The following is a 15,993-nucleotide window of genomic DNA, read 5'->3' on the forward strand; positions in this document are numbered from 1 at the left end:
GGGTTCACTATAGTAGACAACTGAGTCATCTGCTGCTCTAGATGTTTTATTGATACTACATGGGCATCAACTTTTTGACCAATACCTGACAAGTCGTTTCTCATCTCCTTCACATTCTCATCAGTTGCATCAAACCTTCTCATCATCTTCTGCATCATATCTTCAATACGCGCCATATTACCTCCAGCTTCCCTAGTACCAGATTCTTGATTTTTAGTGGGGATATAAGGTCCAATCCAATCATTTCTGTTGCCAAAGTTGTTCCTGTTGTAGTTGTTGTCGAGATTACAGTTCCCATCCAGGACATATTGACCCTCTCGGTTGTAATTATCATATTTCCAACCTTGGTTTCCTTGACCGTGGTGTCAATTATCCATGTTGGATCCTTGAGCAATTGGTCGGAAATGCCCCGGCTGATATTCACCCCATAAGCATCCTCTTCATAATAACACTCTTCAACTGGTGGTGGAGTTCTAGTTAAGTAATACACAACATTTACCTTTTCCGCAGTTCCGCTCACATGATTCAATACCAACCCTAACTCGGTCCTCATCGAGCCATCTCCCCACGAATCTCATCTACAGACTGGTTGTTTGTAGGATAAATGACAAATATGTTTCTTTCAGTAACTGACCTCCTAGTGCTCCATGCTTTATTATTGCGAGAGATTTTCTCCAGGTTTTCTGCACTCTGAGCATATGTGCACTCACCATATGATCCTCGAGCTATAGTATCAAGCACTGCTTTATTGTTGTCATCCTATCCACAATAGAAATATTCCTTCAGTGACTCATTATCAATACGGTGATTCAAAACACCTCTTACAAACGTATTGAATCTGTCCCAAGAGCTACTCACTAATTGTCTAGGTAATGCCACAAAATTGTTGACCTTATCTTTGTGATTGAGCTTCTTGGACATTGGATAATATCTTGCAAAGAACACATCCTTCAGTTGTTCCCATGTATAGATTGAGTGATAAGGGAGCTCAGTGAACCATACAGCAACATCGTCTATCAGTGATAGAGGGAATACTCACAATTCGATAACATCCATATCCAAGTCTGGTCGACCTACACAGCTTCTGCAAACCACCCTTAGCTTGGATATGTGAGAATGTGGGTCCTCCGATGGCGACCCCGAGAACAAGCCCCTCACTGTAAGCATCTGCATCAAGCTGCTGGTCACTACAAATGTGTGCCTAGGAGGCAAAAGGGGTAGGGCAAGAGGTCCATCTGAGTCAACAATGTTTACGTTGCCCATAAAGTTGTCATGTAGTTGTTGGTCTGGTGGGCTATGCATCTCCCAATTCATTTTCAGCTAGAACCTGGTTGTCTCCACCAAATATTCTCGGAGGTCGCAACTCAACTTCATCACCTAGGTTACCTGTGATAGGGTTAACTTTAACTCCTTGATTGTTCATTCTTCACAAAGTTTGGTTCAACTCTGGATCGTACGGAGTAAGTGGTTCATCTTGGCTCCGTGTACTTGGCATACACTGGAGTCAGAACCTGAGAGAGACAAAAGGAAAAATAAAAAGTAAAATTAGGAAATATTTGACCAAAGTTCAATAATGTAGTTAAAATTAATCTAAAAGCCAACTTCCCCGGCAGTGGTGCCAAAATTTTATACACTCAAATTACATTTCTCTAAAGAAGCATAAGCGATCGTTATCAAGTAAAGAACCCAACTTGTAGATTGGGGTCGATCCCATGAGGAAAATGGTCTAGACTTAACTTTAACCAACAATTATAATCGTTTAGTCAAATTACTTCCAGAAACAAGTATTAAAAGGGGGGATTTTGTGAAACAAATTGTAAGAATTCAGTAATTAATCAGTAAACAAAAGTCAATTTTGGTTGTTATCAAGATGAGAGAATCAACTAGGGTATATATGTTCCCCACAAGCTCATAACGCAGTAATCCTAGTAATAGCAATCATGTCGTAGTGTACTACATGCAAAGTGATAAGTTAGGTTTATCTAAATCCTTGGTCCGACATCTAGAGAATTTCACCTCGCACCTTGGTCCGGCTACGTGTGTATAACTTACTAACACTTACCTTTACCTCACATTAGACATCACATCGATGCTTGGCTTAGTTATTACGTCAAACCAATAGACACTAGTCTATTAGATAGTATCACACTAAATCTATGTTGATAATTCTTTTCTTGTTAATTATCTCCTTGGTCCGACAAGTAGGAACAGGGTGAGTTTTAACGCTTGCACTCGTTAAAAAGACTTCTAAACGAATGAATTATCAATGGCTGCAACAACACTATTCAAGAATTGCTTATTTACTATTCATACTTCGTTAATCGCTCATGGTTCCCACAACCCTAGTTGTGGAGTTTAGTTACCCATAATCATATGAACACGATTCATTATTTTGGATGAAAGAATTATGAACTTACGTAAGAAGAATAATAAACCCAAAATTTCAAATTGAATTGGAATACCAAAATCTTCAAAACGAACTTAGGAAATTAAGAATTGCTAAAGTTGTAAGTTAATCTCCCAAGTCAAGAACTAGAATAAAAGTAATAAAGTCTAACCCCCAAAAACGAGGTTTACATGCCCTATTTATAGAAAACAAGTCCTAACTTAAAAGGAAAACAAAACAAGGAAAGTTTGTTCAGGCACAAGTCTTCATTCCACGAGACTGACTCATAGATCGTCAATGGATCTATGGTCCGTGAGTCCCTTCTGTCAGCCAAGACTTAGAAACTATTTGAGCTTCCCAAAACCTGACTTCTCTAAAGCAAACAATGAAACTTCACTACGGACCGTAGATCGATCCACGGTCCTTTAATCCCTCTACGTAGTTCCACACTTAGAATCTTCAAACATTAGGTACTGAAACCCTCGCAGTATCATTTTACAGATCAGCAGTACGGTCCGTAGATCAATCTACGAATCGTCAATGGCCACCGTGGTTCCACACTTGGTCAGATTTCCGTGAGTTGATTTCCATGCCTTGCCTGCAGATCTACGATCACCATCTACGGAGCGTCAATGGACCTACGGTCCGTAGATGCCTTGTTTTGCATTTCTTTCAGTTGTCTTTTTACTTCCGCGCCTAAAGAGCTTTCCTACAAAACATGGTAAAAACACATTAATACCAATACAAAAAGGCCCTAGACACACACAACTCTTAAGTGAAATGTATTAAAAATACCATAAACTCACGGTATATCAGATACTTAACTAAAGATACTCAAGCATAAAGCAACAATAAAAGATGCAATATATGGAAAACTGTAAAACAATTAATAGCAAATCAATTGTATGCAAAAATACAATAATAACTCATTTTTATGTAAACATACTATAATAACTCCTATTTGGGAGATTGTCTAACCAATAACCATCATTATGAACTATGTGATGATACAATGTCTTGCCAACGCTGGTAGAACTGTCTTATAGCTTGTCCGGATATAGAACTCCTCAACTAAGTGGATCCACTAAGCTATGCTTAAAAACTAATAAGGAATCATATAAAAAGTATGACCCTTTACCCATGTTGACATACATGGTTTATGAGGACATTGAGTTGTCTGAACTCGTCCCCATATCGATACTCAACACTTGTCACGACTCGATTTCTCGAGTCTGATGGTACCTACTATAACCCGCCAGTAGGTAAGCCAACCCGTAACCCGAAATAGCTAGTAATGGGTCTCAGAGCAAAAACTAAACAAGAGTAGGCAAAATTTAAGATAACAATATAAGCAGGCAGAAGCAAACTAAACATATATATACAAATAAAGATCCCTCCCAGAACCTTGAAGTCACTAGTGCAGAGATATTCAAAATGAGTACTAGTCCCAAAAGTGGACCACATAAACTGGACTGTCTCGAAAGGCAAAAGGCAAGTCTATATATACAAATGAAGATTGAAATAGTACAAAATTACGTGTGATCACCCCCGTTTCTGGATCAGACTGCTCCAAGCTCGATATCAACGCTAGCCTCTGGTGCTCAGAGCATCACGAAAACATATGCAAAGCATATTATGAGTACCAAAACAACAGGTACCCAGTAGACATTATAGGCCGACTGAACTTGAAAAGTAAAAGCAATATGAAAAGTAGGAATAGCACAAACAGAGGTAAAAAACGGAAGTCTAAGTAAACAATGGAATGCACACGAGTGTAGAAAAAACTAACTAGAGTAACTTATAAGCTAACTACACCTAACTGGACCCTCATAAGGCCATAAGGTACACTCGTGCGCAGGTTTGAAAAAAATCGGAACGGACTCCCATAAACTCGACGAGTACACATCATAACTATAACTAAAGAGAACTATATCTGAGAACCTAAGACTGGAGAACATCGAGCCAGAACCTCAACCCCAATTAGTAGAATCTGACCGTACGGAGACCTGACCTCGAACCGAATGATCTCCAGAAGTACCCAAGTAACCAATCACAAGTATCAAGTAACTGAGCTTAGACCTCTAATCGTATGCTTGATATAAGTTTCTGGGTGATGAGGCCGGACCTTGAACCGAATTCTCTTCCAAAATATCAATAGGGTCGAGGCCAAAGCTTGGATCCGGGTGCTCAACAAAGGTACCAAAGTAGTTGCTAAAAGAGTCCCAATCGACCCATAATGATAAGTGACTGTGGAACACCGTCCACACTTAGCCAATCAATGTAAGTCCTTGGAATCGAATTGAAAACGAACTTCAAATCGCGGAGTTAAACCCTATGTCGTCGATGTAACTTGTGAAGCCGTAGTATCGGAGAAATAAGGATAACTATCATCGGAACAAATGTATTTCCTAGATAAGGCCCAAACTATCAGACTCAAGTCTGCTACAGTAGTCTACAGGAATCTAAGTCGGCCGAGTAACGTCAGAGAAATATTAAGGCCTATCGATTCCAAATCATGCATTTCTAAGGTTAGCCCTAGTCAAACCAAAACTAAGGCCCAACATACTTCAAATTTACAGTAATCAAGCAAATAAATACTCCACATAGCAAAGAGGGTCAATTAATAACACATAGCATGCTCACAGTTACCCGATAATTCTCGAAATAGGCCAAAAACATGATTTCTAAACACCAATGCATTATTCAATAACTATTGAACCAACATCCCAACTAATCAACATGCATTCACATTCTCGAGTTCAATCTAAGAGAGAGAAGTCGTAGCCTACCTGTAGGCCGATCATACGCTCTCCAAAATCACTTCTCCAAAGCTTTCCCTTTCCAAATGGCCTCGCAATGCTTCCACGCTATCAAATATAGAATCACAACTTTATTACAGTCATTTTGACAAAAAATTTGCAAGAAACAAAGACGGACCAATTTCAGGGTCAAAACGGGGAAAGTGGGACCGACACTGAAAATTCTGAAATTAACCCCAAAAATAGGTCCTAATCAGTTCCCCAAGCTCATGTCCCAAAATGGTGTTCGGGGAAATATCATAATATCAACATCCAACTAAACCTCAGATTTTCTCAAGAACAAGAAATGGGGCAGCAACTGAAATCAATAAATTTACCAGAAATGGGAGGTCTACAGTGAATTTCGACAATACCACGATGTTCTCCTATAAATAACAATCAAAATAGCCACTGCAATCATCAAATTAGGACTTAGAATGAAGGAGAAATCAAGTCCCAAAATATCCCACAAATTGAGTTCACTAAGTAGCCATGGCATCAGGTGAAAGAAAGAATTTACCTCAAACGAAGGTCCCAAAGTAGCTTTTTATCTCAGCAGTGCGTTCTCCTCAAAAAATGTCACAACCTAGCCGCTTGAATCACCCAATTTGGAGCTCTATAGCTCAAGATGTTCAACTTTGATTTAGAAGAAAAGCTGAAAATAGTTGTCTTATAGGCGAGAGTGCACCAGCACACCAACAAATTATTTCCATTTTTGAAGTCTCCGATGGGATGTTCAGGATTCGTTCGGACTCAATGGCATAGTCAGAATTTCCATATGAGCTCATTTTAACTAAAAGTGGGTCCCACACCAAAATGCCATTTTTAGCCCAATTCCACAATGGGACTCAGGATTAGACCGGAAGCCTCGTGAAGCGAACGAAAGGTCATTATAGACCAAACTCAACATTCCAGAACTAACTGCGTTGACAAAATTTTCATCTGACTCCATTTTTCAAGAATGTTGACCAAAGTCAACCTTAGGCAAAATTTCAAAGGCTAAAATGCCTAATGGTCCAAAATCTCACCGAAGTCCTCGATACTCATGCTAACCATGTTTCTAGCCTAATTTGGTCTTTCAAGAGTTAATGGTACCGTCAGAATTTCATTATGAGGTCGTTTACCTAATGTTTTGAATAAAGTCAACTATTTAAGTTTCGAAAGCTCCAAAACAAGGAAACGGGCATAAAACCCAAATGAACAACTCGACGACCTAACAGGCAGTGCCAGCAAGTCATAAATGATTTGGGGTTGCTATAGGAACACTCTAAATGATGAAAAGGTAGAATTAAGGCAAAAAAATACTTGGAAGGTTACTACAATACTACTCCTTATAACATATACTCATGCTCATATGTTTAAAAACATAATTTTTTTCTTTGGTTTGAGATAATTGATCAAACTACCCTCTTAAAAGAGGTAATTGATCTTGAAATACCTTTTGAACTCATAACTCATTTAGAAATCTCAATTTCTATTTTATCAATGTAAATATTGATACCATTCGCAATCATAGTCCCCTTATACTCTTACTCAATTTGTACTTGAAAACTTATTCTCAAAAACATATCAAAATCATATTTTAATATGATCATTAATGACTTGGGAATCATACTACAGAAATATTGATGGTATATCTAGATACCATACTGCTCATACATTGATGGCATACTCGATTTTCATACTAATCATGCTTTTGAAACTGTTTTCTCAAAACTCATCTTTACTTTCTCAAAACATAGTTTAAAAACTGAAGTGTTGGCTTTAAAAAGTTTTCCAAAATTTATAACTCAAATCATAAAGTTCATGTGGAATTATGGACATGAACGACTCAACTCAATGTTCTTAATAGTAATAAGGAACTTCAGTACTCAGAACTCAAGGACTCAAGAACTCGAAACTTATAACAAACGATATTTCTCCTCTCAAAAATAATCAATTCATACGGTTCATGCTGAAATATAGACATGAATGAATAAACTCAAGAATTTCAATGCATAACATATAGTAATTAAATAATTAGGAATAGAATTTCAAAAAGAAACATTAACTAAAGAACTCAAATAAACTTATCACAAGAATACTTAAATCTAGGAATAGAATCCTAGATTACTCTTTAACTGATTTTAAAGTAGATGTAGGGAGTGAGGACGAACTAGCTCAACTCTATGATAGCCTTGCATACCTGAAAGAACAAGGTTCTTTAAGAATATTGAAGAATCTTAAAGAAAATCTTGATTAGAAGCCTTGAAACACTAGCTTGAAGAAGAAAAATCAAGAAAATCTTTTTTGAGATTCGTGAATTAGTTTCTTGAAATCTGTATGGCCAAGAATTATGATTTTCGTTAGTGATTCATCATCGTATGGAAGAATTTGAGTTGGAAAGAATGGAATTCTTGGAAAAATACTTACCTCGAAGAAGAATCTTGAATGGAGTCTTCTACTTTGATTTTTCCTTAGGGTTTAAGAGAGAAGAGAATGATGAATTAAGAGATGAAAATATGATTGTTTTGTGTCTTTAATTTGTCAAAAAATTCATTTAGGTTTTTCTTAGAGGTAAAAAGACAAAAACGACCCCTTTTAATGTCTTCCTGTCGGCTAATTCGTCACAACAATGTATCCGGTTACTATAATGGTCATAACTTTTTACTCAAACCTCGGATTGTTGTGAAATTGGTGGCATTGGAAAGATGATTCAAATACCCTTTATTTAATAGGTTAAAGGCCAAATAAATCTTTATACTCTAAGAGATATAGTTGTTTGAAGTTGACCCAAGTAGAATCGTACATCAAACCTTAATCGATAAGGAAACTTTCAACTCTACTTTGTGCTACGAGTTTCTAGTGATCTTAATTGATATCCAAAATCATACCCATGCTAAAGAATTTAAGTTTACACATATGGAAAATTTAAGAATCAACCGATATGACCCTACAAGTAAATGAAAAATGGTTCTAGTCTTAACCTAGAAATTTTTCGGGTGTTCCAATGCATTTGCCTGGTGAGCAAATACCAGTAAATACTTGAAGACATTCAATGTTTAGTTGTTGGCCCATCAAAACAAGAAAAAAAGATGAGAGGATATATATGTAATGGAGTTAGATACTTAAAAAAATCTTGTGATGCCAAGAGAAAAACTCAAAAATAGTAGTATAATGGTAAAAGTTATCACCCAAAGTTATGCAAGTGCAAGAGATGAAAATCCCATATTAGCAGAAGTTTCTTTTTATGGGATCCTCACAGACATAATTTAGTTGTATTTACACCAAAAAGTTTAAGCCCTAGGAACCTCTTGAAAATTTCACCAAGGTCTTACCTAGTCTGAAATTAACCTCCTGAAACCAGTGGAATCGATGGAAAATCAATGTGAGTGTCGAATCGACATAAAAATCTTAAAGTGAAAACGACAACACTCCTAGACCAAATCCCGCGTTCTGTAGCTCAGGATGTTGATTAAAGCCACTTATAAGAACTTAAGAGATTTGAATCTCTAAAACTTTCAAAAATCTAAAGTTTTAAATCCCGCCACAAAACTAACCTCTCAAACTAATCAAATATAACTCAGGAAAACTAACGTGAGGGGTAAAATGGTAATTTTTTAAAAAGGACCCTCAAGGTTAATACAAAGAAAAACAAGTGGAAAGTGTGTCGATACCACAACAACCTCAAAATTGGCCACAAAATGAAAAACAAGTCCAACATGATAATACCTCAAGAAATTATTCATATAATATAGAAAATCTTCCAGGTATCAATATCCATAATATATTTTTTTCCTTTTGCACTACAAATTAGTAGAAAACTTATTTTTATAAATAATGAAATTTCCTCTTTTCTATCTTCAATTATTTACAGATTCTACTGAGAGCGAAGATAAATCTAACCGACCTAAGGTCCTAGTGCTATGATGTAGCCAGGATGGGGAAAAGATAGTGGCATTTTACATATTGAGTTGAATTATCTTGACCAACCTAGTGGGCCAGAAGATGTTGATTAAGTTCAAAACTCGATGCCCTAGCACGAAATTGCATTTTCGATCCATTAAATCATTAGTATTGGAAGCTTTTGCTTGATCTCTACAAGAATAAGATATGGTCTGATAGAAAGGTACCTAGAAAAAGAATAAACAAAAAATATAAAGATAATTACTAATTTTATAATAGTCTTATATAAATGTGTTATATGTTGTTGTTTGCACGAAAATACTAATGCAATTGAGGATATGAAACATATTTTTATGATGTCGATTGGATCTAAATGGAGAGAATGGAAGCATTAAACAAAAGGCAATGGTTATGACTCATAGACCAACGATGTTGAACGCTTAGCTAATTGTTCAAATAGGGCTGAAGAAGATCTATGGTGTGCATTACTTCATTATTGGAGCTCAACTGATGCAAATGTATTCTCTCATCATCAAGCAACTTTGTAGTTGCCTTTTGACACGTCTTCGTATGTTTCCCTATAGCACATATTTATATGTTTCCCTTTAGTACATCATCTTGTTAGTTGATTACATATGTGTTCATAATGTTTAGTCCCTTTAGAATAAATTCCTTTTTCATTCTTCTCATTATATTATTCTTTCTCTTTTAAAATATTTGTTCTTCTGTATGATGTTGGAAGGGAGTTGTCTATATTCTCTAATTGATAGATTTATATCTATCTTTTATGGAAAAGTGTAAGAGGAACAAAGAAAGTTGAAAGCAGTTGACTATTCCATGCATATCAGCAAGAAAGATTTATTCTCAAATTATAGATAATGTATAACATAATCATTATCTACCTTCTACAATTATATACTATGCATATTTTTTAAAATATTTTTGTCAATCTTTTACAATTCAAACAGATGACAAAGGAGAAGGGTATAAAACTAATCAATATAAATCATATCTATCTATCTGTCTATCTATCTATCTATCTATCTATACTACCTTAAAATCATGAACTCCAAACATGAATGTTGAATTAATATAATACCCCCAATTAAAAATACTCAATTTATTTTATTTATTTAATTATGTTATTTTAAAAGTTGATAGCTTTTCACATTAATAGATTGTGACTTTTGCCATGAGTTGTGACTTTTCCAAAGGGTTGTGACTTTTCCAAATTGTTGTGACTTTATTGACGAGTTGTGACATTTCCTATGAGTTGTGACTTTTCCAAAGGATTGTGAGTGTTTCATAGGGTTGTGACTTTACCAAAGGGTTGTGCCTAATCTGATGAGTTTTGACTTTTTCAAAGGGTTATATCTTTTCCGATGAACAAGGACTTTTTTGAAGGGTTGTGACTTATGTGATAAGGCATAATCAGAATATATTCATACTACTATTTGTTAGCTATAAATAGAGGGGTTTCCTCTCACTTTTAAACTACAATTTTTTTAGGTTTTCTACTCTTCTTCTTCTTATAAAATCTCATATGTTATTTGCAATAGTTGATTGAGTTCGAAATCCAACGAAATTCGAGATACCACATAAGAAAAAGTTGGTAAACAAATTGAAGTAGATCATTCATCAATTCACACTCATATTTTCCTCTGATGATTGTCATCACATACATACATCAATATTATTTCTATCATTTTAGAATATTAATACTCTTTTAATTAACCTACATGTTTTATTTATTGAAAAAAGACTAATTTCCTATGAATAGTCATAACAATTTCTACCTTCATGTTTCTTCAGTCATAAATCACAACCATTCATTCCTCATAAATTCTAAGGGATCTCTTTTCTGTGACAATTTGAGATCAGTTAAAATTTTCATAAATGATTCATCCCCAATCCATTGATATGTTTCGCCGAAGTTCTTAGCGTTGGAATTTTGGTACTGAGTTTCTATTAAAGAAAAAAGGAAGAGAACAAAGAAATATGCAATTATCTATGAACTTTGCTTAACATAGAAATCTTCTATATATAGTGTGCGAGAATTTTCATTTATTTTTCTTATTTTATTTTTTGAATAATTTCTTTTGTGTTTTCATTCGAGCGAGAATTTAAATACGCACATTGTGGATTATTTTTTCTAGTAAAATAAATAGATAAAGATGTGGAGAGACAATAATAATAAACAAATAAAAAAAGGCACATGATTGGGGTAAGATATTTCTTTTTTGTAATTCCATTTCTTATTCTTTTTGCCTCAAATGAAGGAGTTTCTTCCAAATTTTGCTAAAACATCGGGCATCAACTAGTCCATTGAATTAGTAGTTTTGATGTTAACTCTACTATTTCAGAAGTAGATTTCACTTATACTTATAATATGATAATATAACCATGATAATAATTATTTTTAATAGATATGTAAGTAAAAATGAACGGAAAAAGTAAAGTGTTGGTGGCAAGAGATTTCAATCAAATGAAACACTAGGGTTAATATAGCATGAACATATATTTTCGCCTTTCTTCTTCATTGTCTATGAATTGATCCACATATTTTTAGTTTCTTATATTTATGTTGAGTATGAATTTTTTTAAGTATGAATTTCCTATTATTTTGTATTCATTTTGATCTAAGAAAATTTTATGTCACAAGATACACTCTTTGCTAGCTATATAAAAATGATAAGAAAGTAGTGATTGATCATAAAATGATCTTAAATAAAATAAAAGATTATATGAATAACTTACAAATGTATTGATATTCTCTATATAAGTACACTTTTTTTTGTAAAATTACATCTATATCATGGACTTACTCAAATATTAATTGAATAATAATATTTTATAAAATATATATCACGTTTAAAGATAAAATATTAAAATATTTATGATAATTGTCCTTAGTTTCATGCACATATTAAATTTCAAGTATTAATATCTAAGAGAATAATTGTACTTAAATAGTGTCCATCATTTACAGTCATAATCTCAAGAGAAAAAGTTACTGCTGATATTTTTTTCTCTTGATATTAACTAGAACTTACCTAAGTCAAATCATTAATCAAAACTTAGAAAAACTAGAGCATAAGAGGAGATGAGAAGTCAAGAACCCTAGTTCAAGAACGCAGTAAGGTTCCATCATTTCCAGCCCCGAAATCAAAAGATTTCTCCGTTGCATTCGTCACCAGGTATGTTGGATTTCACTAGTGGATTCCTTTAACCCATTAGGTCTCTAGTTTAAGTCAGTTTCTTGATTCCCTTATTATCAATAGACCTAAAGTTTCTAGAATTACAGCAGATCATCATGAATTAGTTATTTAATGTTCCAAATCAGATTATCATGTTATTACATCATTTCTCGCATGAATTCTAGAACCCTAGCTATGTATTTCTTTAGTTCTTGAATTACACATGATAGGTCATATATTTCAGTTATTCAGTTATACATGCCTCAGTTATTAATGCATCAATATCAGTTTAATTGTTGCATTCTCAGTTTGCATGTTTAGTTTGATCTATCCAGTTACTTACATAAATTCAGTCATAATGTGTTAATTACTTAATTCATTAGGAGTAGCATAATACTGAGTTGGACTAGGGTTCAGCGTACCCAAATAGTCCCAGAACTACTAGCCATATGGGTTGTAAGTCCCCTCTGTGGGCATCATTTAAGTGATCACGCCAGCATGCCTCTATACCCCTGGCAGGGTATATTGGGTCCTCTCGATGGGGCGTATACATCGAACTCCACATTTAGCTCATGTGGTTTTATTGTCGGTTATTAGTAGCTCCCACAGTTCAATCAGACTCTATTGCATTGACCATATTTAAGTATAGTCAATATTTAGTCTCAGCATGTTATAAATTTGGTCATTGCATTTAGTTAGCTCAGTATCTATATCATGTTCAGATTATTTCATTTCTTTATTGCTTTGTTCAGTTATTTGTTATTTCAGCTTTACTCTATCCTGCATGCTTAATACCTTTCAAGTACTGAAGAATACGTGCGCTACATCTTCTCGTGATGTAGGTTCAGGTTCTCAGCATCCAGATCACGCTTAGATCGGTTCACAATCTCCAATTCAGCAAAAACAGTAGTGAGTCATCATTCTCCGAGGACAATAGTCATGAGTTTCTCTTTAGTATTTTTAGTCTTTTAGTTTCAATTTTGCTAAACTTAGCTGGGTCTTGTCCCAACATTTCTTGTCAGTTAGAGGCTATTTTCAGACATAGATAGATTCAGCTTAGTATTGAGTTGATATCTTCTATGTATTAAACTCATCAGTTATCATTTATCTGAGTTATATTATATGGGTAATCCCTATATTTTCATGTTATTTATGATTTAGCTTCCGTATCAATTTATTATCTTTAGTATGCTCATGATCATGTCGGCAGGGTTAGCTTGCGATTACTTGTGGTCCTAGGTCCCGTGTCCGCGTCTCAGGGGTTGTCTCGGGGCATGACAAACTTGGTATCAGAGCATTAGGTTTAAGTGTCCTAGGATATTTGAAAAGCCACACTAAGTAGAGTCTTTTTCATGGGTGTAACGTGCACCACATCTAATGAGGGGGAGGCTAAAAAGTTTTTTAGAAAGTCTTCATTTTCTTGTTATTCTTTTCGTGCGTAAGGTATGAGCTAAATTCCATTGTAACTCGACGTTCTACGTTTCAGTGATCATGCCTCCTTGTTGAGCTAACGCCAGGAATACGAATGCCAGGAATGCATACGCAACTCCTCTAGTCCCTGATCAAGAATTGTCGAATATTGGCTCAGAGTGTGGGCAACTAGAACAATCACCGTGCTCCAGTTTCGGTAAATGCCAATGTTGGGTGAGCTACAGCCAAGGTGCAAGACTTTGTTAGGATGAATCCGACAGAGTTCTTAGGATTGCAAGTTGGAGAAGATCCCCAAAACTTCATTGATGAGGTCAAGAAGATCTTTGAAGTGATGCAGGTAACTGGGAATGATCGGGTTAATTTAGCATCTTATCAACTTAAGGATGTGGTTCATATCTGGTATACTCAATGGAAGGAGAATAGGGGTACAAATGCAGCTCCTATTACTTGGGATTGTTTCAGCGAAGCCTTTCTGAACAAGTTTTTCCCCATAGAGTTGAGAAAGCAAGCGCCCAGGAATTTATGAACTTAAGGCAGGGTAACATGACTGTCAAAGAGTATGGGCTCAAGATTAACCAACCCTCCAGGTATGCTACTTACATGGTTGCTGATTCCAAGGCTCAGATGAATAAGTTTCTGTATGGAGTGTCAGACTTAGTGAAAACAGTGCAGGGATGTTATGTTGTTGGGAGACATGAACATCTCTAGGATCACGACTCACGCTCAACAGGTTGAGGATGATAGGCTTAGGGAACAGACTAAGGAGACTAAGAAATAAAGAACAAGTAACTACGAGTATTCCCAATAGAAATTGGGTGGTGGAAATCACTCACAGTTTCAACAGAAGTCTTCGACTCCAGCCCTTTATTCAGCTAGTGTTCCATCCCCCAAGTTCCGTAATGATCAGAAAGGTAGGGCGTCAAGCTCAAAGTCTCAGGGTAGTGTTTAGGCACCAAAACTTACCCAACTTGCCCGAAATGTAGTAAGAACAATCCGGGCTAGTGGCTTGTAGGTAAGGAAGGATGCTTTGGGTGTGGTCAATCTGGTCATAGATTGAAGGATTGTCCTTCTAGACAGGGTCAAGGAGGAAATAATGGTAGCGCTTAATCTACAACTTCAGCAGCACCAGCAAGTTGCCCGACTCAATAGGGTAACTCATCTAGTATAGGTGGCGGACAATGCCAAAATAGGATCTATGCTCTTCAGGCTCGTCAATATCAGGAAGATTCTTCTGATGTAGTCACTGGTTCGTTACGATTCTTTGATCTTGATGTTTATGCATTGTTAGATCCAGGGGCTACTTGTTCTTGTGTTACTCCTTATATAGTTGTACAATTCAGTGTTAGCCCAAAAACTCGTTCAGAACCATTCTCAATCTCAACTCCAGTCGGTGACCCAGTTATGGCTAGATGGGTATATAGAAATTGCCCTGTCATAGTCTCTCAGAAAGTCACCTCACCAGATCTTGTAGAATTAGAAATGGTAGACTTTGATGTCATTCTAGGCATGGATTGGTTACATTCCTGTTATTCCTCAGTCGATTGCAGAACTAGGATTGTTCGTTTTCAGTTTCCAGATGAACCTCTTAGAATGGAAGGGTAGTAGCTTAGTGCTTATATATCGATTCATTTCTTACCTTAAGGCCAGAAAGATGATCTCTAAGGGTTATCTCTATCATCTAGTTCAGATTAAGGATTCTAATTCCGAATCCCCAACTTTTGAGTCAATCCCTGTAGTCAATGAGTTTCCAGAAGTGTTTCCAGATGATCTTCCCAGTGTTCCTCCCAAAAGGGAAATCGACTTTGGGATTGATCTGCTTCTAGATACCCAGCCTATCCCTATTCCTCCTTGGAGAATGGCTCCAACAGAGCTTAAGGAATTAAAAGAGCAGTTGAAAGACCTTTTAGATAAGGGCTTCATCAGATCTAGTATTTCGCCATGGGGTGCACCAGTGCTGTTCGTAAAGAAGAAAAATGGTTCTATTAGAATGTGCATTTACTATAGGTAGTTGAACAAGGTCACAATCAAGAATAAGTATCTCATCCCCAGGATTGATGACTTGTTTGACCAACTTCAGGGTGGTAGTCATTTCTCAAAGATAGACCTTAAATCAGGCTATCATCAGCTTAAAGTCAGAGATAGTGACATTCCAAAGACAGCCTTCAGAACTCGGTATGGTCATTATGAATTTGTAGTCGTGTCATTTGGACTAACCAATGCTCCTTCAACTTTCATGGAATTGTTGAATAGAGTGTTCAAGCAATACTTGGACTTGTTCGTTATCGTCTTTATTGAT

Source organism: Solanum stenotomum, chromosome 4 (assembly GCF_019186545.1).
Source record: "Solanum stenotomum isolate F172 chromosome 4, ASM1918654v1, whole genome shotgun sequence".
Taxonomy (NCBI): domain Eukaryota; kingdom Viridiplantae; phylum Streptophyta; class Magnoliopsida; order Solanales; family Solanaceae; genus Solanum; species Solanum stenotomum.